At 35.7% G+C, this 14,970-nt stretch overlaps 1 long non-coding RNA gene across 1 annotated transcript; it reads right to left on the bottom strand.

The window, feature by feature from the left end:
• Window positions 1–9,627: 9,627 nt before the first annotated feature.
• Window positions 9,628–10,655, bottom strand: LOC110918358. The gene is made up of 2 exons (XR_002581258.2): window positions 10,436–10,655; window positions 9,628–10,309 (listed from the first exon to the last, which is right to left on the bottom strand). It is a non-coding gene; the product is annotated as an uncharacterized LOC110918358 (long non-coding RNA).
• Window positions 10,656–14,970: the final 4,315 nt, after the last annotated feature.

Below are 14,970 nucleotides of genomic sequence, written 5' to 3'. Positions count from 1 at the left end.
AAAAACGTGTAGTAACTTGGTAGTGTGTTTAGTAGACTTAGTTACCCTTTAAAGTGTGTTTATTTCCTTAAAAATCTCATTCTTGAAAAATTTGAGTGTTTACAACTTGTTAGATGATTTTTTCAAAAATCATTCTTTTGAATTTTTCTTGCAGACAATGTGTTCTTATACTTGTTTTACCACTAAAAATAGTGTTTGTTTAAGTAAGAACCAAGATCTTCTAAAAATCATATTTTGAACTTGGTTCTTTTGGAAAACCACCCATGAGTCTTAGATCCATAAGATTATTAGCTCACTTTGATTATTATTTTTCAAAAAATCACTTTATTCTTCAAGTTCATGCTTATATATGAGGATGATCATCTTGTGTTATCACATAATCATCCTCTTACTTGCTAGATCATGTGTTTAATCACAATCTAGCAAGCTCCTTATGATGATCAACATCATAATCTCAAGTAAATAACAATCAAACATCATACATGCACTAAACAACATAGTTTCATCATATATCAAGCTTATGTTCATGATTCATGTTTATGTTCTTTGGTGTTCTTGTGATTAACAACATACTACATCTTTTAACCAACTACATATGAAGTAAATAAGGATCATGAGAGTCTTACAACTAGCATAAAGGCTAGGGGTGAACACAAGAGATGGTGATGACAAAAGTGGAGGATAAAAGCAATCGGGAGAGGTCCTTCAAGATCCACAAGCACCAAGCTCCTTTGTATGGCTCCTTACACCTTAGAATGATCTTGGAATGGTTGGAAATGAAATGGAAGTGATGATGGTGGTGCTGGGGGTTCACGGCTGAGAGGGAGGGAGAGAGGAGGAGAGTTGTGGTGTTGAGAAGTGTGGATGCTTATGATCCTCCATGTTCTCTTATAATCTCAATTTTGAGTATTACCCATTGGTTTAAGTGTTCCCTAAGTACATTACAAGATCTTGATCATATCTAGGGAAGATTAAGGGGATCAAGAGAAGATTTGGGGTGGGGCCACTCCCTTGGTGACCATAAATGTGAAAGGGGGGGGGGGGTATTAGTTGGGTTTGAATGGTAACTTGGATGATTAAGTTAGATTTCAAATGTATTAGTTAGTGTTTAAGTGTATGATGTGTTATATAGTGTGTTAAGGTGTTCGGGGATCATAACTAGCTCAGAATTAATAGAACAATGCTTCTAGTATAATTTTGGTGTTTCAGGTAATGTCCGGTTGTTCGGTTAGATACCGGTTCGTTAAAGTGTCAAACTATTCCGTTTAGTGATCTTTAAGTACCCTTTTGTGACACTTTTAATTCCCGACACTTAGGAAAGCATTCAGGACCATTTTGCCATATAATTGCATGTTACTAGTTTGTTAAATTGCTGAATTTTGCTTAAATATGCTGAATTCAGCACTTTGAGTGGGGTTTAGGCTCTTCCCGACACTTAAACTATCACCTAGTGAAGCAGTTTTGTGATCCTTACTTCCCTACACACCATACTAGTGTAGTACCTTGTCTCTGGCCCATACGGGGTCTCAAAATACCGTTTGTCTATGTACTAACATCGTCATCATTTTTCTGAGTTATCCGCTAACTGTGCTAGCTGTGCTTTGTGCATCGTTTATGTCACTAAAGTTTGTATGTAAAATGATGTGACAGTATGAAATGTGATGCACATGTAAGTATGATACAGTAATAAAAAAGCAGTTTAAGTCATCAGTTGTAATTCAGCACAGTCATTAAGCACTAATCAATATTAATTAATTGTACGGATACCTGGATTTTTTAAGGTTGTCACATTCTCCCCCTGTTAAGAAAATTTCGTCCCGAAATTTTAGTTCTGCTACTAGATGCAGGGGTCTTGGGGAATAAATGTGGGTATTTCGCTTTCATGCGATCCTCACGCTCTCAAGTGAATTCTGGGCCGTGACGCACGTTCCAACAAACCTTGACGAGTTTAACACTACTCCTGCGTGTCTTATTAACCTTCCAATCAGTAACCTCAACAGGTTCTTCAGTAAAGTGGAGTGTGTCGTCAATGTGGACTTCATCGGCAGAAATGACAACTGTTTCTTGAGTTGGACTCTTTTTCAGATTAGATACATGAAATGTATCATGAACGCCATTCAGTTCTGCGGGTAGATCCAACTTGTAAGCTACAAGACCAATCCTTTCCAGGATTTTGAACGGTCCAATGTACCTGGGGTTCAACTTCCCACGCTTCCCAAAGCGTGCTACACCCTTCCAGGGTGAAACCTTTAACAAAACCATATCTCCCACTTGAAACTCCAAAGGTTTCCTCCTTTGGCCCGCGTGACTCTTTTGTCGATCACGAGCCGCCTTGATGCGCTCTCAGATCTGTATAATCTTATCCGTCGTCTCTTGAACCAATTCGGGGCCAACAAGCTGTCTATCACCCGCATTTACCCAGCATAGCGGTGATCAACACTTGCGTCCATAGAGAGCTTCAAAGGTGCAGCTTGAATGCTTGCATGGTAACTGTTGTTGTATGAAAATTCAACCAAAGGTAGGTGGGTGTCTCAACTGCCACCTAAATCCATCACGCAAGCTCGCAACATATCTTCTAGCGTCTGAATTGTTCGTTCGCTCTGGCCGTCTGTCTGTGGGTGAAAAGCAGTACTCAGGTTTAACTGAGAACTGAAGGCTTCTTGAAAGGGTTGCCAAATCCTTGACACGAATCTTCCATCTCTATCAGAAATAATTGAGAGAGGCACTCCATGACGTGCAACAATCGCTCTGAGGTATAGCTCGGCCAGCTTACCTGTGTTATCCTTCTCCTTGATTAGCAAAAAGTGTGCAGATTTCGTCAGACGGTCTACGATTACCCAAATCGTATCATGACCTCTGGGTGTTTTTGGTAACTTCGTTATAAAATCCATTGAAATCTGCTCCCCTTTCCACTTGGGTATTTCGGGTTGTTGTAGAAGACCTGAAGGCTTCTGATATTCGGCCTTTACTTTGGCACAAGTCAAACATTTGCCAACATACATTGCAACGTCACCCTTTAATCTCGGCCACCAACAAAAATCCTTTAAATCTTGGTACATCTTGTCCGATCCTGGATGGATCGAGTACCTTGACTTGTGAGCTTCATCGAAAATCACTTCTCTGAGACCACCAAATAGAGGAACCCAAATTCTTCCCATGAAGCACAACGTTCCTTCCTGGACGCGCCGGTTTTTTACGTTAACGTTATTTACGTTTTACGCGCCGGTTTTTTGCGTTTAACGCCCCGGTTTTTTACGTTACCATTTTTTTATGTTTTACGCGCCGGTTTTTTGCGTTTAACGCCCCGGTTTTTTACGTTACCGTTTTTTTACGTTTTACGCGCCGGTTTTTTTACGTTAACTTTTTTTACGTTTTTACGTTTTACTAAAAAAATTACGTTTTACGATTTACCTAAAAACTTTTAACGTTTCACGGAAAACTTTTTACGCTTTACGTAAAAACTTTTTACGTTTTACGTTTTTACGTTAAAAAGTTTACGGTTTAACTTTTTTTTTTTTTACAAAAACGTTTTTACGCAAAAACTAACGCACCCAAAAAATCGCACACTCAGGATGTGTCTCAGATACTTTGTTATCATCATCGACGCCTCAAAAAAATCAAAAGAACGAGAGGATTCTTGAAAAAAAACGAAGTTTTGGCTCAGATTTTCCGATAATCAGAGGCTGCAAAGTGGGGTTGCAGGTTCAAAACCCTACCCTCCGCCATCCTTGCCGCGCCATCGTCGTTTTTTTTTGCATCATCACAGCCGATTCAAAATATGGCACCATATTCAACCGAGATAAACATTCAAAAGGAACAAGAACATGATTCAAACATATTAAAAAAAAAATTCAACAGATTCAACAGAATCAAACCCAGTTTCAACAGAATCAACCCCGCATCAAAAACAGAGTTTTATCTCCGATGTTTTAACCCCAGATTCAACAGAATCAAACCCAAAAAGATTCAAACCCACAAGACAAACCCACAAAGATTCAAACCCATATTCAAACCCACAAGACAAACCCACAAAGATTCAAACCCATATTTAAACCCACAAGAACATCATTCAAACATCAAACAAAAGTCCAGAACTGAACCAAAAACATCAAACAACCCCCCCAAAACAGAGACACCCCTCCTCACCTCACCCCACCCTCCACCCATCATTCACCTCCGCCGCCGCTGCCGACACACCGCCCCCCTAACCCACCACAACAAACCCCCTTCACCGGCCACCGCCGCCAAAAAACGTCAAGATCAGAACCAAAACAACATAAAAAATACATAACCAAAAAACATCAAACAAAACCCCCAAAACAGAGACACAAAGAAAAAATCGGTACCTTTGTCTCTCTCTTCGGGTTCCACCACCACTGAAGAACTGAACCACCGGGTGGGTGTGCTTGTGTATCGGTGGCGGTGGCGGTGGAGGCGACGAGATCGGAAGACGTGGCAGCGAAGCAATAGAGGAGGATAAAGAGATGAAGCATAACAAGCATTGATCTTCATTAGGATAAAGCCTGAAGATGATGATCTTCATTAGATAAAAGCTGAAGATATCTTCATCGGAGATGAAGATATGAAGAGAGACAAATGTGAGTTTGTAAATTTTGAAATGAATTGAGATGGGAAAGGTCTTAAATAAGAGGAGAGAGGAGATAAAGTTTTAAAAAGGTGGACAAAAATCATCTGACAATTATAAATGAGGAGAGAGAGTGGGGAAATGACATTTGGTGTTAAATGACCAAAATAACCTTTTGAGTGGCAAAATCTGATTGGTAGAAAATGGTTCTCGCGGTTCTTTATGAGCGTTTTTTTTACGGAACGTTTTACGACCTGTTTTTACGCTCCGTTTTTTACGCGCCATTTTCAAGCGTCGTTTTCTACGCGCCGTTTTTTAACGCGCCGTTTTTTACGCACCGTTTTTTTAACGCCGTTTTTTTAACGCGCCGTTTTTTTACACGCTGTTTTTTACACGCCGTATTTTTAATGCCGTTTTTTACTCGCCGTTTTCTTTAACGCCGTTTTTTAACGCGCCGTATTTTAACACGCCGTTTTTTTACACGCCTTTTTACGTTTTTAACCCTGACTTTTTCACGCCTCGTTTTTTGACGCGCCTTTTTACGCCCGGCTTTTTCACGCGTCGTTTTTTCAACGCGCCGTTTTTACGTTAACGTTATTTACGTTTTACGCGCCTGTTTTTTACGTTAACGTTTTTTTGTGTTTTACGCGCCGGTTTTTTACGTTAACGTTTTTTTACGTTTTACGCGCCGGTTTTTTACGTTAACATTTTTTACATTTTTACGTGTTACGCGCCGGTTTTTTACGTTTTACGTAAAACTTTTTACGTTTTACAAAAAAAATTTACGATTTACATTTTACCTAAAACTTTTTACGTTTTACGTTTTTTCTAAAAGTTTTTTACACAAAACGAACGCACCCAACAAATCGCTACTTGGTAGGTGTCTCAGATAGATTGCTATCATCATCGACGCCTCAAAAAAAAAAAAAAAAACCCAACAAACAAAAATCAAAAGAACGAGTGGATTTCTTGAAAAAAATGATGTTTTGGCTCAGATTTTCCGATAACCAGAGGCTGCAAAGTGGGGTTGCAGGTTCAAAAACCTACCCTCCACCGTCCTTGCCGCACCATCGTCATCAAAATACGTTTTTTTCATCATCGCCGCCCAATCGACCATATCAAAACAGATCAAACCCACATATCAAAAATTAAAGTTCATCAAAAAAGCACCAGATTCAAGAACACAAATCAAACCTCAAAAAATAGATTGAACCTTATCATCGACTACAAAAAAGGCACACTTTCCCAACCTATCAACATAATCAACATATCAAAACTTTCAAAAGCACCAGCAAAACAGAATCAACCTCTCCACAGTTGATTCCCAAACCTATCAACAGAATCACCGATCAAAACAGATCAAACCCACAAAAATCAAGAAACCCCCAATAAACTCAAAACAATTGTTTTTGCAGATTCAAAACTTTCAAAAGCACCATCAAAAAACTTACCATCAAGAACCACCGCCGCCGACCAACCACCGCCGACCACCACCCAGGCGTCGAACCGCCACCACCACCACAACATCAAATCGGAGCTTGGAACTGCCAAACACCATCTCGTTGTTCAGTCCCCCATCTTCGTTTCAAAAGCACCACCACCCAAAGGGTATTATGGTCATTTACCCCAAATGTCATTTCCCACCCCTCCCTCCTCATTTATTTGGGGGACTGAAACGAAGATGGGGGACTGAACAACGAGATGGTGTTTGGCAGTTCCAAGCTCCGATTTGATGTTGTGGTGGTGGTGGCGGTTCGACGCCTGGGTGGTGGTCGGCGGCGGTGGTTCTTGATGGTAAGTTTTTTGATGGTGCTTTTGAAAGTTTTTGAATCTGGAAAACAATTGTTTTGAGTTTATTGGGGGGTTTCTTGATTTTTGTGGGTTTGATCTGTTTTGATTGGTGATTCTGTTGATAGGTTTGGGAATCAACTGTGGAGAGGTTGATTCTGTTTTGCTGGTGCTTTTGAAAGTTTTGATACGTTGATTATGTTGATAGGTTGGGAAAGTGTGCCTTTTTTGTAGTCGATGATAAGGTTCAATCTATTTTTTGAGGGTTTGATTTGTGTTCTTGAATCTGGTGCTTTTTTGATAAACTTTAATTTTTGATATGTGGGTTTGATCTGTTTTGATATGGTTGATTGGGCGGCGATGATGAAAAAAAACGTAGATTTTGATGACGATGGCGCGGCAAGGACGGTGGAGGGTAGGTTTTTGAACCTGCAACCCCACTTTGCAGCCTCTGGTTATCGGAAAATCTGAGCCAAAACATCGTTTTTTTCAAGAAATCCACTCGTTCTTTTGATTTTTGTTTGTTGGGTTTTTTTTGAGGCGTCGATGATGATAGCAATCTATCTGAGACACCTACCAAGTAGCGATTTGTTGGGTGCGTTCGTTTTGTGTAAAAAACTTTTAGAAAAAACGTAAAACGTAAAACGTTTTACGTAAAACGTAAAACGTAAAACGTAAAAAGTTTTACGTAAAACGTAAAAAGTTTTTCGTAAAACGTAAAAAGTTTTAGGTAAAATGTAAATCGTAAATTTTTTTTGTAAAACGTAAAAAGTTTTACGTAAAACGTAAAAAACCGGCGCGTAACACGTAAAAACGTAAAAAATGTTAACGTAAAAAACCGGCGCGTAAAACGTAAAAAAACGTTAACGTAAAAAACCGGCGCGTAAAACACAAAAAAACGTTAACGTAAAAAACAGGCGCGTAAAACGTAAACAACGTTAACGTAAAAACGGCGCGTTGAAAAAACGATGCGTGAAAAAGCCGGGCGTAAAAAGGCGCGTCAAAAAACGAGGCGTGAAAAAGTCAGGGTTAAAAACGTAAAAAGACGTGTAAAACACGGCGTGTTAAAATACGGCGCGTTAAAAAAACGGCGTTAAAGAAAACAGCGTTAAAAAAACGGCGCGTAAAAAACGGCGTTAAAAATACGGCGTGTAAAAAATGGCGCGTTAAAAAAGCGGCGTTAAAAAACGGCGCGTAAAAAACGTCGCGTTAAAAAACCGGTGCATTAAAAAAACGGTGTTAAAAAAAACGGCGTTAAAAAAACGGCGCGTTAAAAAAATGGCACGTAAAAAACGACGCGTAAAAAACGGAGCGTAAAAATAGGTCGTAAAACGTTCCGTAAAAAAACGCTCGTAAAGAACGGCTCTTAAAAATGTTTTAATCTCATCCATCCATTTTGAAAATCTTAAATAAAAATTATAACAAAAATCTGATTTTTAAAATATTGTTTAACAAAAAATTCTGTTTTTTAATAAAAAAGTAATTAATGAATAGGACAAAAAGACAATTAAATATAATATATATAAAAAGACAAAAAAAGTAATTTTACTTAAATACCCTTTTAAATTAAAATATTAAAGAAATAATAAGACAAAAGGTATTTAATATTAATTTTTGTTACTTTTAATCTAATCCATCCATCTTGTTGATCTAAAGGCTAGAAAGTGGTTCCTATGGTTCTTACAACTAGACGTGGTTTTCATTTTAGCGATCCCATATATATATATATGGAGGGGCTCATGCGAGAACCACCCTTATTGTGAGAACCTTAAGAACCAATGTGAACACAACCTAAAATAGCTAAAAAAACCTAACCTCCCCCCCCCCCCCAAAAAAAAAAAAAAAAAAAAATTAAACCCTCACCCCCCCTCCCCCCAAAAAAAAAAAAAAAACCTAACCCCCCCTCCCCCCCAATAAAAAAAAACCTAAACCCCCTCCCCCACCCCCCAAAAACGTAAACCCCCCCCCCCCCCACCCCCCAAAAACCTAAACCCCCCACCCCACCCCCAAGCTAAAATGCTAAAAATTAAACCCCCAAAAATCTAAAAAAATAAAAAAAAAAATCTAATTTTTTTTAATATTTTTATGCTCAAATCGCTACTTTTAGTGGTCAAAAAAAAAATTTTTTTTTTAAATTTTTTTTGGCTTCGAAAAGTAGCGATCTTTATATAAAAAATATTAAAAAAAAATTTTTTTTGTGTGATTTTTAGCTATTTTTAGGCATTTTTGGTGTGTTCACATTGGTTCTCGCGGTTCTCACAATAAGAGGTGGTTCTCGCATAATCTTCTCCCTATGTGTATATATATATATATATATATATATATATATAGAGCGCTAAAATAAAAACCACCTCCAGTTGTAAGAATCGAGAGAACCACTTTCTAGCCACTAGATAAAAAAGATGGATGAATGAGATTAAAAGTAGCTAAAATTAATATTAAATACATTTTGTCTTATTATGTCTTTAATAATTTAATTCAAAAGGGTAGTTTAGTAAAATTACTTTTTTTGTCTTTTTGTCTTTATTATTTTTATTACTTTTTTTTGTTTTATTATATTACTTTCTATTTTTTAAACAGAATTTTTTTATTAAAAGCATTTTTAAATTCAAATTTTTTTAACAAAACAATTTTTTCTGCGCGCCGTTTTTACGCCCGGCTTTTCCACACATTGTTTTTTAACGCGTTGTTATTCAAGCGTCGTTTTTTTAACGCGGTGTTTTTTAAGTCTCGTTTTTTTCGCGGCGTTTTGTGACCCGTATTCATGCCCCTTGTTTTGGCGCCGTTTTATCACACGTTTTTTACGTTTTACAATTTATGTAGAAAAAGTTTTACGTTAAAAAGTTTTTACATAAAAGTTTACGTTTTATATTAAACTTTTTAAACATTTTACGCCTTACGTTTTACGTTAAACTTTTTACGCTTTACGTTAAACTTTTTACGTTTTATGTTAAACTTTTTACGTTTTACGTTTTTACGTTAAAAAGTTTACGTTTTACGTTAAAAAATTTACGTTTTACGTTAAAAAGTTTACGTTTTACGTTAAAAAGTTTATATTTTAGGTTAAAAAGTTTACGTTTTACCTTTTACGTTTTACGTTAAAAACTTTATATTTTTACATTAGAAAGTTTACGTTTTACGTTAAAAAGTTTACGTTTTACGTTAAAAAGTTTACGTTTAACTTTTTACGTTTCCTATGTTTTTGGACGATGCCGACAACTAAGTGTCGATATATTTTCCAAAATTTCAATCAATTTTCAACAAATATAACCACTATATATAAAATTTCTCGTTAAATATATCTAAACGTAAGCTAGTATCAAGTCGAATCGAATCGAGCTCAGTCGCGTGAGTTTAACCCCGAACGAAATCTGAACTCGAACAAAACCCAGTGTCGAACAAACCTAATCTGAGTTGTATAACACCGCCACCACTGTTGTTAACCCAACCCGAACCACGTCGGACCTGAGACTGAATCGAGACCCACTGAATCGAACCATGTCTGTGCCGCATACGAACTAGTCTGATGTGATCCCATAATCCGCTCTTCTGTTGACCGAACCGAGCCAGACAAAACTGAAACAAGGCCACCACCACGTCCGTAGGCATGGCTCCGGCGGCAGTGCCGCCGTCGGACCACCACCACGTCTTCATCGACTTTTGACCACCACCCAACCACCTGAAACGAAAGGTACTAACCGGAGAAAAAACGAAATCTGAGTAGGTTTAAAGAAATGAGGAGTTAGGGGTTTACCACCGCCGCTGCTGATGTTTTCTGTCGTCGTTCGCTCCTCCCATGGCGGTGTCGCTGTCGCCACTGTGGCCGGAAATTTCTTTTTCTCTCTCCCCAATCTTTCTCCATCTCTCTTGCGGTTGCCGTCGTACGCCACCACCAAACGGTGGTGGCGGGCCGTTTTACCCGATCTCTCTTCGTCTCTGTTTTGAATAAATCAAAGAAAAAACAGAACTTGCAAAATTATATAACAAAGAATCATGAAAAACTCATGCCACAAGTTAACCTTCATAAACAATGTAATAACTAATTTCAGAAGGTAAAAGAACCTTGTTATTTAGCCAGATTTGATTGAATGAATGATCTTCAACCCCAGCAAGAAAAAATGAGGGTCTGAACCTTCGGGTAACTTCAACTTGATGTATAATTTAAGGAAACCTTTTCAAGTCACTTGGGCATTTATACAAACAGGTTATGGTTATGTGCATATCAAGGTCAGCCCTTTTGTTGATCGAGAGACGGTGGGTGTGTTGAAGAAATGAGGAGAGAGACGATGAAATGAAATAAAGATGAGGAGAGAGAATCTCTGTTGGCATTAAATGGAGAGAGAAAACGGGGATTTGACATTTGGGGTAAAAGACTAAAATATCCTTTTAGTTGGCATAATCTGATTGGTTGAGAGTGGTTCTCGCGGTTCTTACAACTGGATGTGGTTTCTATTTTAGCAGCTCCATATATATATATATATATATATATATATATATATATATATATATATATATATATATATATATATATATATATATAAAGGGGGCTGCTAGAATGAAAACCACCTCGAGTTGTAAGAACCGCGAGAACTACACCCCACGGGTGGGCGTTCACCACGATTTTTTTTTACAACTAGATGTGTAAATTATAAACACAGCCGTAAAAAAAAGTTTAAACGCCGCGGCCGAGGGGGTAGTTTTTTACACCACAAGTTTGGTGTTTTTAATTTTTTTTTCTTTTTTCTTTTTTTTTCACCAAACTTGTGGTGTAAAAAACTACCCCCCGGTCGCGGCGTTTAAATTTTTTTTTTTTTTACGGCTGTGTTTATAATTTTCACATCTAGTTGTAAAAAAAAATCGTGGTGAACGCCCACCCGTGGGGTGTAGTTCTCGCGGTTCTTACAACTCGAGGTGGTTTTCATTCTAGCGGCTCCCTATATATATATATATATATATATATATATATATATATATATATATATATATATATATATATATATATATATATGGGAGAGTTATCTTGAAAACGCTAAATATTGTGAGAACCCTGAGAAAGAATGAAAAAACCAATCAAAACCGAATTTTTTTAATACAAACCTCATTGTAATTAAAATACAACATCAGAAAAGAATTTACAACATCAAATAATTCATTTCTTCTTTCAAAATCACTCTTACTAGATTTTTTACGCATGTGTAAATATAACAAATTTACACATGTGTAAATGACAAACTTACACATGTATAAATTTTCTTTATTTACGAATTCATGTAAATTTAAACGTGTAAATTTAATTTCTAATATTGTATTCAAACAATAATGATAAGTGTAAAAAGAAATTTTGAATTTGAATTGTTTTTGACCAAGTTCTCGTGGTTTTTTCATTCGTTCTCACGGTTCTCGCGATATTTAGCGTTCTCATTTAAACCCTCCCCTATATATAGAGAAACTGTACTGTACAATATTCCTTATCGTACTTTACGTACGCTACAATCTCAGCCGTTAAATCATCTTCCCGCAATGAAAATCGCATGTTGTTTTTTTTGTAACATTTTCGCATGTGATAATTTTTGATGAAATCGCATGTTGTTTTTTTTAACATTTTCGCATGTGATAATTTTTGATGAAATAGCATGTTTTTTTTGTAACAATTTCGCATGTGATAATTTTGATAAAATCGCATGTTAAAAAACCAACATGCGAAATTTTTACGCAAAAACCACATGCGATTTTCAATGCGGGAAGATGATCTGACGGCTGAGATTGTAGCGTACGTAATGTACGATAAGGGCATTTGTACGTTAACCTAACCCTATATATATATATATATATATATATATATATATATATATATATATATATATATATATAGGGGAAGGTTCTATGCAGAACACTAAATATTGCGAGAACACGCAGAACAAAATGAATTACTCATTTTTTCAATCCTAAAAACCTCAAAAGTAAATGAAAATGTTACAAATGTAAGATTTATTGTTTCTCACATTAGAATTCAAAATAAAATACGGAAAAATTTCAATTTTTATATAACCTACACATACATAGGTTATGTGTAGGCTAAATTACCTACATGTATGTAGGCTATGTGTAAGTAAAAATATATGGTTTTTTATGTATATGTAATACACATATGAATGTAAGAAAAATAAAATTTTAAAAAATATCAACTTTAAATCCCAAAATTTAGTGATTTAGAGGTGTTCTTTTTGTTCTCGCAATATTTAGTGTTCTGTAATGATTCTCATCCTATATATATATATATATATATATATATATTAGTTTAAATTACTTTATTTAAATTATTAGGTTGCAATGTGCGTTTAGAAAAAGGTCAAATTCGTGTTTCGTAACAATCGTTTTTACGATTCAAAATTTTCCATTACTTCCAAATTTTTTATCCTAAATTTCGGTTTTCATAACAGAACTTAGTTAACTTCATACGTTTCTTTCTAATTGCCTAGCGATGTCGATTTCACAACCGTAATTGGGTTCGCGACAACGTTTCGATGTTGCTTTTGAAGTTTGAGAACGTGCCCTTTAACACATTAATGTCGTCGTAAGACCCTACCGGAACGCACGAGAGGTAATTAGTGTCTTTCCTTTAAAACACTTTTTAAAATTTATAAAGCCGAGTTTGTCTACGTTTCAACGTAAACTTGGTGTACGCTTTCGTGTTTTATTTTGTAAAATGACTTCAGATAGTAAATGGTTAACACCACATGATCACTCCCTCAAATACATAAGACACATATGATACTCACATTTCGCGTAGCATTTTACTTTTTGCCATTGAAACCTCTTTACACACACATATGTTGAAGACATTAGGTTTTTTTTTTTTTTTTTTTTTTTTTTTTTTTCGAATGGCAAACTTCTATATAAAATTATAGAAATGAACCAACAGGAAGTTGTAAAACCCAGAATTACATCACAATATTACGAACATTAAAATCTCTTCAATGCCCTCGATTCAAATGAACATATTTCAATCTATATCCAATCCAAAAAACAAGTGGTACTTTATTCCATAACCAAAAGCAAGTGGTACTTACGGATCTTTCCAAAATGTCCATAGGCATTTATAATGAATATGAAAGGTTCATTTTTGTTCGTATTTAGTCATGATGATACAAAACAATTCTTGAATTGCACTTGTTGCTCTATATAAGGACAAATCAAACTGTATAATATATAATAAAGAAGAGGCTGATATCACATGTTTTTTTAATACAAATGACTAAACCAAGAATAACTTTTGAAGAAAGTTATGCCAAAGACAAGAAATAACCATCATTGATGAGTCGTTGAACATATAACCAATAGTTTTACGATTTAAAATATGGTTAATTTATTCTGTAAAGGTTTCTAAAATAACAAGTGTGTAAAGACACAATGGATCGCACAAGATAACACAATGTCGAGCAAACTATAAAACAATGCCGAAAAATATTAAACAATGTCGAAGAAAAAAGACACAATGAGTCGCAAAAAAGACCCAATAACGCACATATATAAAAAAGACACAATGATAAATAAAAAATACAATGATAATAAACAAAATTTCTAAAATCTACAACCTATAAATCTAAAAGTGAAAACCTAGAATCTTACATCATAGAGTTCGATAAGACGGTTTCAATGCCGCTTGAATGAGTTCAATCGGAGTCCGTTTGATATTTATACGACTTCTTATTTTCAAAAACCTTTGTATTTGATCCTAAATCTTTTAAATATAACGGGTGGATTATGAATTTTTATTCTTTTTCACGTAAGATTTAAAAGTGTCACAGAATAGTAACCAAGTTTTAAAAATATTTTAATTAAGTTACTCGTATCATTTTTGTCCAAATTAAATAACTTAATATTCAAATTGAGTCATGTCCTTTTTTCTACGTGTCAAGAAAAAAATAAACATAAAATGTTGGAGTCGGATTATTTTAATATATAAAATTCTATTTATTAAAAATAAAAACACTTTAATTACATTAAAAGTTAAAAAAACAAGTTACAATCTATGTCATCACTTGAAGTTAGCATCAAATAAAAAGGAAAAAAGAAACTAAAATCCACATCCCCATAGTTACTTATGAAATGGATGAAAAAACCCTTAATTTTAATGAAAAATGAACGTTTAGTGACATGATTGTAACACTTTTGAAACTTGAGTGACCTTGATATGGTTCTATTCGAGACGAACCGGATCTCCCAAGCTAGAATTAACAGAGAAGAAGGGGATTCAAGGCAACTTTATCGGATGATTTCTATTAACCAAAACATGGGTATTTAAATACATAGAATGGAAATGTTTACATGGAAATGCAAAGCAACGTTCAAACTAAAATAGGAAATTAATCCACTTTCATGGAGATCACAATTATTTTAAGAAATCCCATTGATTCCTCTCCACAAATAATGCTCTTCATGAATGCACGTTCTTTTTATTTAGAATAGGATTTTTGCAAATTATTCTTTCCAGTGATTAGTTGAGATAACGGACGGGCCTTTGGATAATACGCTTGGGTCGAGCCTCTACTGTTGGGCCGGTGTCACTCACATGGGTCGTAACATTATCTCGCCCT

Source organism: Helianthus annuus, chromosome 16 (genome assembly GCF_002127325.2).
Source record: "Helianthus annuus cultivar XRQ/B chromosome 16, HanXRQr2.0-SUNRISE, whole genome shotgun sequence".
NCBI lineage: Eukaryota > Viridiplantae > Streptophyta > Magnoliopsida > Asterales > Asteraceae > Helianthus > Helianthus annuus.
Note: the sequence above shows the minus strand (reverse complement) of the source record. Positions and strands in the feature narration are given on the sequence as shown.